Source organism: Ovis canadensis, chromosome 14 (assembly GCF_042477335.2).
Source record: "Ovis canadensis isolate MfBH-ARS-UI-01 breed Bighorn chromosome 14, ARS-UI_OviCan_v2, whole genome shotgun sequence".
NCBI lineage: Eukaryota > Metazoa > Chordata > Mammalia > Artiodactyla > Bovidae > Ovis > Ovis canadensis.
Window position 1 is genome coordinate 63605946 of NC_091258.1, and position 12209 is coordinate 63618154.

A 12209-nucleotide genomic window follows, 5' to 3' on the forward strand; every position below is an offset into this window, starting at 1 on the left:
TTTCACCTGTTTATTTGTAAATTTCTTTTACCGTGGTAAGACACATAACATAAAAGTTACCCTTTTACCCATTTTTAAAGGGTCAGACACAACTTAGTGACTAAATCACCACCAAAGGGAAGGTCAGGGCGCCTTTCTCCTAGCTGTTGTTTTTGTGTTTGTATTTTTTTTTTAATAATATTTATTTATTTATTTTTGGCTGTGCTGGGTCTTCCTTACGGCATGGGCTTCTCTCTAGTTGCAGCGAGCAGGGGGCTCCTCTCTAGTTGCGGTGTACAGGTTTCTCTCGTGTTGAAGGATGGACTCTCACGCGTGTGCTTTGGTAGTTTCAGCATGTGGGCTCAGTAGCTGGTGTTCCCAGGCTCTGGAGCACAGGCTGAACAGTTGTGGTGAACGGGCTGAGTGACTCTGCAGCATGTGGGATCCTCCCAGATGAGGGATCGAAGCCGTGTCTCCTGCTTTGGCAGGCAGATTCTTTACCACTGAGACACCAGGGAAGCCCTGTGTGTGTATTTTTAAATTAAATGGATTCTTTTTGGCTGTGCTGGGTCTTTGTGGTTGCACGGGCTTTTCTCTAGTTGCGGAGAGCAGGGGCTACTCTCTAGCTGTGGTGCACGGACTTGCTGCGGTGGCTCTTGACGCAGAGCACCGGCTCTAGGGCACACAGGCTCTAGGGCACACAGGCTTCAGCAGTTGCGGCTCCCGGGCTCTCGAGCACAGGCTGAGAAGCTATGGCGCACGGGCTTAGTTGCTCCGAGGCACATGGGATCTTCCCAGACTAGGAATCCGAACCTGTGTCTCCAGCACTGGCAGGTGGATTCTTAACCGCTGAGCCACCAGGGAAGCCCCCATTTTAACCATATTTTAAAGTTTACCATTCAGTAGTGTGAAATACATTCACGTTGTGGTGTGAATGTGTTTTCATCTTGCAAAACTGAAAATGCACCTGTTTTACAACTCCTCATCTGCCCTCTCCCAGCCCCTGGCAACCACCCCTCTGCTTTGTGTCTCTATGAATTTGCCTACTCTACGAACCTCATGTAAATGGGATCGCACGGCATGTATCTTTTCCTGACTGGTTTGTTCATCCATGTTGCAACACGTATCAGAGTTTCCTTTCTCTTTGAGGCTGAATAATATTTCATTGTATGAACAACCACATTTTGTTTATTTGTCAATGGGCACTTGGGTCATTTCTACCTTTTGGCGATGGTGAACAGCATTGCTCTGAACAAGGGTGTACAAATATCTGTCCAAATCCCTGCTTTCTTTCTTTTTAAATATATATATATATATTTGGCTGTTCCAATCTTAGCTGTGGCATGTGAGATTTAGTTCCCTGACCAGGCTCAAACCCAGGCTCCCTGCATTGCGAGCGCAGAACCTTAGTCGCTGGACCACAAGGGAAGTCTTTTCTTAAAAATTCTTTTGGGTATATACTCAGAAGTGGGATTGTTGGGCTGTGGGTGATTCTGTTTAGTTAATTGAGAAGTGCTGTGCTGTTGGTTATGCCATTTGCATCCACACGCCCATGACCACGATCCCCATCCCTACGACCAGTGCACAGGGGCTCCAACTTTCTACCTCCGTGCCAACACTTGTTTTTTTTAATATTTAATTATTCTTTTATTATTTTATTGTCTTTATTTTTTGGCTGTTCCCCGAGGCTTGTGGTACCTTAGTTTCCAACCAGGGATAAAACTTATGCCCCCTGTGTTGGAAGTGCAGTCTTAACCACTGGGCCACCAGAGAAGTCCCTTGCTAACACTTGTTATTTTCTTTCTGTTTTTTTCACGATAGCCATCCTAGTGGGTGTGAGGTGGTATCTCATTGTGGGTTTACTTTGCCTTTCCCTAATGATTGGGCTTTCCTGGTGGCTCAGTCAGTAAAGAATCTGCCTGCAATGCGGGGGACCTAGGTTCTATCCCAGGAAAGGCCGCTGGAGGAGAGCATGGCAACCCACTCCAGGATTCTTGCCTGGAGGATCCCCATGGACAGAGGAGCCTGACGGGCTGCAGTCAGTCCCTAATGATTAATGATGTTGAGCATCTTTTCTTGTGCTAATTCACCCATTTCTTATTTACATTTAAAAATATGACTGCTAGAAAACTTGAAATTACATAAGTGGCTCCCACCGTATTTCTCTTGCGCCGCACTATTTCAGATGTTTGAAAATGGAATGTGGATGTGAGCAGATGAGCCGCGAGGGTTCATCCGTGTTCCCCGACGCGATGCAAATGCGTCACAGCGCCACCTGCAGGAGATGGGCAGGTATCTGCAGATAGCTGCCGAAGAGAAGTAGGGCTGCTTCCGTTAACTCCTGCCTAAGTCCACATTCTTAGAAGAGATGCCCAGGGAGACAGCTCTCCGATGGGGGCGATTTGGGAAGGAATGCTTACTATTCAAGAACAGCAAGGGGACTTCCCTGGTGGTCCAGTGGTTAAGAATCCGCCTTGCAACGCAGGGGACTCGAGTTCGATCCTTGGTCGGGGAACTAAGATCCCACGTGCCAAGGAGCACCTAAACCCACGCGCTACAGCTATGGAGCCTGCATGCCACAACTAGAGAGTCTGTGCGCAGCAATGAAAGATCCTGAATGATGCAATGGAGACCCGACACAACCATATAGAAAAATCAGTATTAAAAAAGAACAGCATGACCAGTAGCTCCTGATGTCGGGGTGGGAGTTGCTCTGGACCATGTCCTGGGTCATAGAGGTGACATCTATAGGGGAGTCACCTTCATCAAACACTCAGGGAGTTTGGGTGGGTGTGGGCAGCAGCCCCTCTTCTGGTGCTGTCCTCAGTGCCACACTTACTGAGCTACATCCAGCAGTGACAAAAGCGCCAGGTTTGCCCTTCCAAGTGCTCAGCCCAGCAAGGTGTGTTGAGGGGCACATCTTAACACATAGAAGCAGCCAAGACGAGCAGGGCTGGGATGAGGGGAGGCACAGACAGACGGGTCAGGGCCGGGTTGCAGGAGCACAGACTCTCACATCTGGCAGCATCTCACTTCTCTGGGAATAACCTCTCTCCCAACTAGAAAGACAGTAGCTCTCCTTGCTTTTTCACTTGATGCCAGGCCCTGTATGCCCGCTGTTGTACTGTACTACTGCACTTTTCAAGGCTCCATCCTGTAAGATTAAAAATGTTTTCTTCATTTTTTGTGTTTGTTTTCTATTTGTTAGTTGTGTGGAAAGTATTATAGACCTATTACAGTCCAGTGCTATTTAGCCAATTATGTTAGTTTGGTACCTGGGCTAAATTTGTTGGGATTATGAACAACTTAGATATATAAATATGCTCTTGGAATGGGACTTGTTTGCATGTAAGGAACTTACTGTACTGAAATTGATCAGTTATTTATTTATTATTATTTTTTGCTGCACTTCATGGCTTGCAGGATCTTAATTCCCTCAGCAGGGACTGAACCTGGGCCCTTGGCAGGGAAAATCCTAACCACTGGACTGTCAGGGAAGTCCCTGAATCAGAAATTTAAAAACTTCCAACAAACAAAAGTCTACGCTTAGAGAAGAGATAATACCTATTCTTCTGAAACTATTCCCAAAAATTGCAGCGGGAGGAATGCTTCTGAACACATTCCGTGAGGCCAGCAACCAGATACTGATACCACAACCAGAAAGAGACATCACACACAAAACAGATAGTTACAGGTCAATATCACTGATGCACACAGATGCAAAAATCTGCAACAAAATAGTAGCAAACAGAACCCAATGATACATTCAAAATATCTTACATCATGGTCACGTGAGATTTATCCCAGAGATGCAACAATTTTTCAATATCTGCAAATCAGTCAATAAGAATAAAAGCCATATGATCATCTCAAGAGATGCAGAAAAAGCTTTTGATAAAAATTTTCAACATAATGAAGGTTGTATTTAACTTCTCTGGTGGTACAGTGGATAACAATCTGTCTGCTGATGCAGGGGACACAGGTTCAGGGAGATTCCACATGTCTCGGGCAACTAAAGCACGGAAGGCATTAAGGCCACCAATTTGGGACATAACATTGTTTTCCTTCTCCTTTGGTTCCTATCCAGAGCAATTTCCTTCTGATAATTTGACTTCTGTGAAGGCTGTCTGGCTGTGGTCAGTGAGTGCAGTCTGAGAGCCTGAACTTGTGTTCAGAGGGAGCTGAGGGTCACAGAACAGGATAGGCCAGCAGGAGGTCACGTGTGTGCATCTCCTGGGGGCTGTGAAGGATGTGGCTCATGCAGGCTAGCTCAGCTGCCCTTGAAATCACCTGTTTTCTTTGGGTTATAATATTGCTTTATTTTGAGATGCTGCAGGGTTTCTGCAGCATTGGGCTTTGTTTGAAAATTCAAAGAGTCCTCCAATGACAAGCTTGACTGTGCTAAAAAATAATCAATGAAAACCCAAGTGCTTGAGATATTCTGAAAGCAAGTCACAGATGTCCCTGGCTTGTATCATGCTCTAGCCCAGGGGTCCCCAAGCTCTGGCTCATGTAGACTGATATCTCCTACAGATCAGCAGCAGCATTAGATTAGAAATAAAGTGCACAATAAATGTAATGTGTTTGAATCATCCAGAAACCATCCCCCCAAACTCTGACCCATGGAAAAATTGTTGTTGTTCAGTTGCTCAGTGGTGTGCGACTCTGCTACCCCATGAACTGCAGCAAGCGAGGTTCCCCTGTTTAAAAACAGAAAAACCAGGAGCTGTTTTCCTATTGCTCTAGAGGCATGGCCTTGCTCCTAGGACTCTGTACTTCTTCTTTCTTATTAGGTCCTACCAGAGGCTCCATAAAGCATCTTTCAAGGAGGTACAGATATAATAATGTACCCTCCTTCTGGGTGGTCCAGCATGCCTGGAGTATTGGAGACCTGAGAGATCAGAGACATGGATAGTGCCTGAGGCCATGAAACTCTCATGCTTCATTGTCTTCTTATTTGCTTGTTTTAAATTTTTATTTATTTGGCTGCCTTGGGTCTTAGTTGTGGGATTTGGGATCTAGTTCCCTGAAGCAGGATTGAACCTGGGCCACCTGCTTTGGGAGCTCAGAATCTTAACCATTGGCCGACCAGGGAAGTCCCAGTTTGTTTGTTTGTTTGTTTGTTTAATTTTTATTTTAAAATTTATTCTTGCTCTGCTGGGTCTTTGTTGCTGTGCACGGGCTTTCTAATTGCAGCACGTGGGGGCTTCTCTTCACTAAAGTGCTCCTGCTTCTCACTGTTGGGGAGCACGAGCTCTAGAGGATGAGTTTCAGTAGTTGTGGCACATGGGCTTAGTTGTTCCTGGGCATGTGGGATCTTCTCAGACCAGGGATTGAACCCGTGTTTCCATGCGTTTAAAGATTCCTAACCACTGGACAACCAGGGAAGCCCTCCACTCACATTTCTGACCCAGTTGCTACAAATTCAGAATCTCATGACTTCCTCAGATTGGGTATATTGCTAGAATAACTCATGAACTCAGGAAAATACTCTGCTTATGATTAGTATTATTATAGCAAGAGCCACAATTTGGAAGCGGCAAAAGGGAGAGTTCTAGGTCAAAGACAGGGTAGGTTCCACATGCAAGCTCCCCCATGTCCTCTCCCCATAGAGTCAAGCAGGACATATCACCCTCAACCATGCTGAAGCAAGCGCGTCGGATCATTGGTGTTCAGACTGTTCATTCGAGTTTTATCACATCAGCAGGCGTGACTGAATCACGGGCCATGATATTGAACTCAATGTCTACCCTTACTTCCATCCCTAGATGACAGGCTGGCCAAAGCTTCATCTCCTAATTGCAAGGTTGGTCGTTGGGATGACTGGGCCCCCAAGCTGGGCCAAAGTGTTGGCATGAACTCTGAAGGGGTCCAGGAACTCCTGAATACCAAAGACAGTCCTATAACTTGGGAAATTACAGGACCAGGGGCAAAGACCTGACAAGTTATTTTATTACACTGCACTGTTACTTGTAGTCCCCATGTTGACCTTCATTCCTGCTCAGTCACTCAGTCCTGTCCAACTCTTTGAGACCCCATGGACTGTAGCCCACCAGGCTCCTCTGTCCATGGAATTTCCCAGGCCAGAATACTGGAGTGGGTTGTCATTTCCTTCCCCATGGGTTCTTCTCGATGCAGGGATCGAACCCGTGTCTCCTACATTTCCTGCATTGGAAGGCAAATTCTTTACCCCTGAGCCACCTGGGAAGTCCCCTGCCATGCTGACACACTCCCTGTGTTCAGATTTGTAGTCCATTATCACATGACTCCTTAGATCCTAGCTCAGAAGTAGGCTGCTTTTGTTCCTGGTTGTACATATTAGCCACATTCTGCATATTGAAAAGCAGAGACATTACTTTGCCAACAAAGGTCTGTCTAGTCAAGGCTATGGTTTTTCCTGTGGTCATGTATGGATGTGAGAGTTGGACTGTGAAAAAGGCTGAGCACTGAAGAATTGATGCTTTTGAACTGTGGTGTTGGAGAAGACTCTTGAGAGTCCCTTGGACTGCAAAGAGATCCAACCAGTCCATTCTGAAGGAGATCAACCCTGGGATTTCTTTGGAGGGAATGATGCTGAAGCTGAAACTCCAGTGCTTTGGCCACCTCATGCGAAGAGTTGACTCATTGGAAAAGACTCTGATGCTGGGAGGGATTGGGGGCAGGAGGAGACGGGGATGACAGAGGATGAGGTGGATGGATGGCATCACTGACTCGATGGACGCGAGTCTGAGTGAACTCTGGGAGTTGGTGATAGACAGGGAGGCCTGGTGTGCTGCGATTCATGGGGTCTCAAAGAGTCGGACACGACTGAGCGACTGAACTGAACTGATGGTCCTTTGAAATTTATTCCCTTTTCTCCCTTTTGCCACACTAATAATTTCTATTTGGGGATTTTGAGATCCAGGGAGGATCTCAAAGGAGGATCTCAAAGGAGGCTGGGGACAGTCTTGTGAGGAAGCTGTTGTCTTATTTTTTTTTTTAATACATTTATTTTTCTGTATGTTTTGCTGAGTTGTGCAGTTTGCAGGAACTTAGTTCTGCAACCAGGGATTGAACCTGGTCCTTAGCAGTGTAAGTGCTGTGTCCTGACCACTGGAACCCTAGAAATTCCTGAAACTGAGTAGAACTGAGGCAAGAGGTAGATGCCCTCTCTTCCTCCACCCCAACCCCAGGGTAAAGTGACTGGAGATTTATTCCCTTTGAACCAAAGCTCCAAGACGAGAATAGCAGGACAATTAAGGGAGGAGGCTGGGCCCTTCGCAGACCATATATTTCTCATTCTCAAAGTTGGGAGACCTCCCTGACCTCACATGTACAAAAAGCCTCCTTGGAGTCAAACGGGAGTATTGTTAACTAAGGCCAGGTTACCCACAGGTCCCTTCAGTAGAATCCATCAGGGCTAAGAGATGCGTGTACACATATGGGAGGATCCTGAGATATAGCAAATATGTACTGTGAACCAGGCAAGTCAAAATGCTTGGCCAAAGAAAACTCAGAAGAAATGCCCCATGAAAGTAATTCAAACTGCCATGAGGGTACAACCCTCACACACCACACAATTGCACTCATCTTCCCTGTGGCTCAGATGGTAAAGCGTCTTCCTGCAATGCGGGAGACCCAAGTTTGGTCCCTGGGTCATGAAGGTCCCCTGGAGAAGGAAATGGCAACCCACTCCAGTACTCTTGCCTAAAAAACTCCATGGACTGTCGCCTGAGGAGCCTGGTAGGCGACAGTCAATGGAGTCGCAAAGAGTCGGACATGACTGAGCGACTTCACTTCACGCTAGCAAAGTAATGCTCAAAATTCTCCAAGCCAGGCTTCAGCAGTACATGAACCTTGAACTTTCTGATGTACAAGCTGGATTTTAAAAAGGCAGAGGAACCAGAGATCAAATTGCCAACATCCGTTGGATCATTGAAAAAAAACTAGAGAGTTTCAGAAAAACATCTACTTCTGTTTTGCCAAAAGCCTTTGACTGTGTGGATCACAACAAACTATGGAAAATTCTTCAAGAGATAGGGATACCAGACCACCTGATCTGCCTCTTGAAAAATCTATATGCAGGTCAGGAAGCAACAGTTAGAACTGGATATGGAACAACAGACTGGTTCCAAATAGGGAAAGGAGTATGTCAAGGCTGTATATTGTTATCCTGCTTATTTAACTCAGATGAAGAGTACATCATGAGAAATGCTGGGCTAAATGAAACACAAGCTATAATCAAGATTGCTAGGAGAAATATCAATAACCTCAGATATGCAGATGATACCACCTTTATGGCAAAAAGCAAAGAAGAACTAAAGAGCCTCTTGAAAGTGAAAGATAAGAATGAGAAAGTTGGCTTAAAATGCAAGATTCAGAAAACTAAGATCATGGCATCTGGTCCCATCACTTCATGGCAAATAAATGGGGAAACAGTGGAAACAGTGACAGACTTTATTTTTGAGGGCTCCAAAATCACTGCAAATGGTGACTGCAGCCATGAGATTAAAGGGAGTATGCTCCTTGGAAGAAAAGCTATGGCCAACCTAGAGAGCATATTAAAAAGAAGAGACATTACTTTGCCAACAAAGGTCCATCTAGTCAAGGCTACGGTTTTTCCAGTAGTCATGTGTGGATGTGAGAGTTGGACTATAAAGAAAGCTGAGTGCTGAAGAATTGATGCTTTTGAACTGTGGTGTTGGAGAAGACTCTTGAGAGTCCCTTGGACTGCAAGGAGATCCAACCAGTCCATCCTAAAGGAAATGAATCCTGAATATTATTGGAAGGGCTGATGCTGAAGCTGAAACTTCAATACTTTGGCCACCTGAGGCGAATAACTGACTGATTGGAAAAGACCCTAATGCTGGGGAAGATTGAAGGCGGAAGGAGAAGGGGATGACAGAGGATGAGATGGTTGGATGGCTTCACAGACTCGATGGACGTGAGTCTGAGTGAACTCTGGGAGTTGGTGATGGACAGGGAGGCTTGGCGTGCTGCGGTCCATGGGGTCCCAAAGAGTCGGACACAACTGAGCAACTGAACTGAACTGAAGTGAGGTTGCAACACAGGGACTCTCCTTCTGAGTCTGCCCATGTGTCCATCCACAAGTACTATGCTTTTTCCTCTTAATAAATACTCTACCTGCTTTACTACTTTCCGTCTTGGTGGAAATTCTCTTCTGCAGACCTGAAGGGCTAGGGCTCTTGTCACTGACCACAGGTCTAGTGGCTAGGATCTAGTGCTTTCACTGCTGTGACTTGTCCTCAGTCTCTGGGATCTCAGTCTGTTGAACCTCCACTTCAAGCCATTGGAGGCTAAGGCCACCCAAGATCAGAGCAAAGGAGGAATCAAAGAGAGCCTCATATATTAAACTCTTAGATTCTTTGATTTTAAAAGAGTCAATAGAGGAGGCACAGGCAGTGAGCCTTGTCCCAGCAAACAAGGCTACCAAGGTGGTCTTGCAAATTAAGGAGGAGGGCAAATCCATTTCTTTAAAAAAAGTTCTCAAGGGGGAATATATAAAATACCTAAGTTTGAAATGAAATTAAAAGACGCTTGCTCTTTGGAAGAAAGGCTATGACCTTAGACAGTGTATTAAAAAGCAGAGACATCACTTTGTTGACAAAGGTCTATATAGTCAAACCTATGCTTTTTCCAATAGTTATGTACAGATGTGAGAGTTGGACCATAAAGAAGGTTGATTGCCAAAGAATTGATGCTTTTGAACTGTGGTGTTGGAGAAGACTCTTGAGAATCTCTTGGACAGCAAGGAGATCAAACCAGTCAATCCTAAAGAAAATCAATCCTGAATATTCATTGGAAGGACTGATGCTGAAGCTAAAGGTCCAATACTTTGGCCACCTGATTCGAAGAACTGACTCATTGGAAAAGACCCTGATGCTGGGAAAGACTGAAGGCAGGAGGAGGAGGGGATGACAGAGGATGAGATGGTTGGATGGCATCACTGATTCAATGGACATAAGTTTGAGCCAACTCCGGGAGATAAGTGAAGGACAGAGAAGCCTGGTGTACTGCAGTTCATGAGGTCAGAAAGAGTTGGACACAACCGAACAACAAACGTTTCAAAAGCCAGACTATTTCCAAACTCTTGGTTCTTTACCTTGGATTGTTCCGAGAGAGTATTTCAAGGTAAGTTTTCAAGGATTCATCTTTTGCAAACATATCCAAATACATTCCCCATTAGCAGTCCTGTTTTGGCGATGAATAGCGAGCAATATTCTTGGATTAGAGGTCATATTTCCACTTGAATGCAGTTTCTTCTCTTCTGGCAACAAAGCCATTTGCAGAGATTTGGAAATCATGAGCTTCCTAGGAGAGAGAAGGTGTATTTTGCCAAAAGTTTTACTTTTGTTTTAGTCTTGAAGGATTTTTTTTAACAAGAGAAATCACTCATTACACACACACACACTAAACAATTTCAATATTTAATAGTGGGTTATGTGACAATTTCAATATACGGTCATTAAACAAACAAACAAAAAAAAAATAGAAATAATAGAGAGATGTAACCACAAGAGAGAGAGATTTACACCACCAAATTGGGCCAAAACCTATATCTAGACTTGAACAGCACTGGGAAGCCCCAAATAACAGCAATTTGGGAAAAAGTTCCCAGGTGGTGCATCCAACCCACAGGTGAGACTTCATATTGCAGCTTTGGGGGCTCCCGCTTATAATCCCAGGCCACTAACTGATGTGCAAAAGTGCAGCTCTGGTTTTTCTTTAACTTATAATGCTGTTTGTTTCACCTTGTAAGTCACAAGATTCCTTAGACCCCAGGGGACTGGCCAGGTCTCCAGGGGCTTAAGAAATTCCCTTTCTTATCTAACTTATTGGTAACAATTGGTATGCTTGTGGGCAGGCATGTAGTTCAGGCAGGGTTCAGGCAAAGGCCAGAAGTTGGTCAGAGGCTTGCTCGCCTACTTCTGAAACCTGAATAAGACTACCTCCATTTAAATTTTCCTAACAAGGTGATTCTTGTTCATTTGAAAACAGCCTTTCAGAATGGCTGGTCGATTACAATCCCCTTTCAAGACCTGGTGTGCATTGTTGATGATGATGGGGTTGGGTTTGTGTAGGGGTCATAGCTGAGCTGAGCCAGCAGGGGGGACCTGGACCATGTCCTGGGACACATCTCCAGGGATGTGGCCTGTCCACTTGGAGAAAGAGTCCAGATCCACAGGCGTGATGACCTGGGCTGTGGATCACTCGATCTTGGACTGGGAAATGGTGCTGGGCTTGCTGATGAAGTCTTTGTCACACAGGTCAGTACTGCTCCAGATGGTGGCGAGGAGGTCAAGGATGAGCTAGAGGGCGCACCAGGGTGCAGCACCACCTGCTGTTAGTACAGAGGCAGGCACTTGTCCTTGCCCACCTCCATGCACAGGGCATACATCACCTCCATGGCCTGGCTCCACTTGGTGAGGTAGTCGTGGTAGCTGCCGAGGTTGAAGCTGGCAATGGTGATGTGGCAGGTGACCATGGAGTACGTGGAGGCCCAACTGTCCTGCACCACTGGCAGGGAGGAGGTGCAACAGGTAGACAGAAAACTTGAGTGTGGAGGGGTATTTGCGGCAGAGGATGCCGACCGGCTTGCCGTGCTTGGCTATCACCTCCAGGCTGAAGGCCTGCATGGCCACATCCAGCACCTCATCAGTCATGCCCACCTCGTCCAACTGCAGCTTCTCCTGGCTGGACTTATGCTGAGGTCCTTTAATGGACCGGAACCTAGTGGTCCGGAGTCGACGATAAGAAAGAGAGAGAGAAAGAGACTGAGATTCCTTGGTTTATGCAGAAAACCAATAAAGGTCTTGACACAGAGCTTGCACTGCTACACGTAGGCACCAGGAGCCCTCTCAAGGAGGTGAAGGCACAGTGTGCCTTCTCGAGAAGGTCTTATAAGCCCAGGCAAGGAAGTGAGCTCAGCGGGCTTCTGCGCTCCAAAGAATTAGCCTGAGAGAGAGAGAGAGAAAGAGAGAAAGAGAGGAAGAGAGAGAGAGAGGAAGAGAGAGAGAGAGAAAGACACAGGGACCCAAGCTCTAATGGAGCAAAGTTGTTTTATTCAACATAGTGTGGGTATATATACAGTTTTCAGTTCAGTTCAGTTCAGTTCAGTTCAGTCGCTCAGTAGTGTCCGACTCTTTGCGAACCCATGAATCGAAGCACGCCAGGCCTCCCTGTCCATCACTAACTCCCGGAGTTCACTCAGATTCACGTCCATCGAGTTG

The 12209-nt window shown here is 45.9% G+C and overlaps 1 pseudogene; it reads right to left on the reverse strand.

The window, feature by feature from the left end:
* Positions 1-10852: 10852 nt before the first annotated feature.
* LOC138418899 (protein-tyrosine sulfotransferase 2-like) overlaps positions 10853-12209 on the reverse strand; it is a 28390-nt pseudogene continuing 27033 nt past the window's right edge.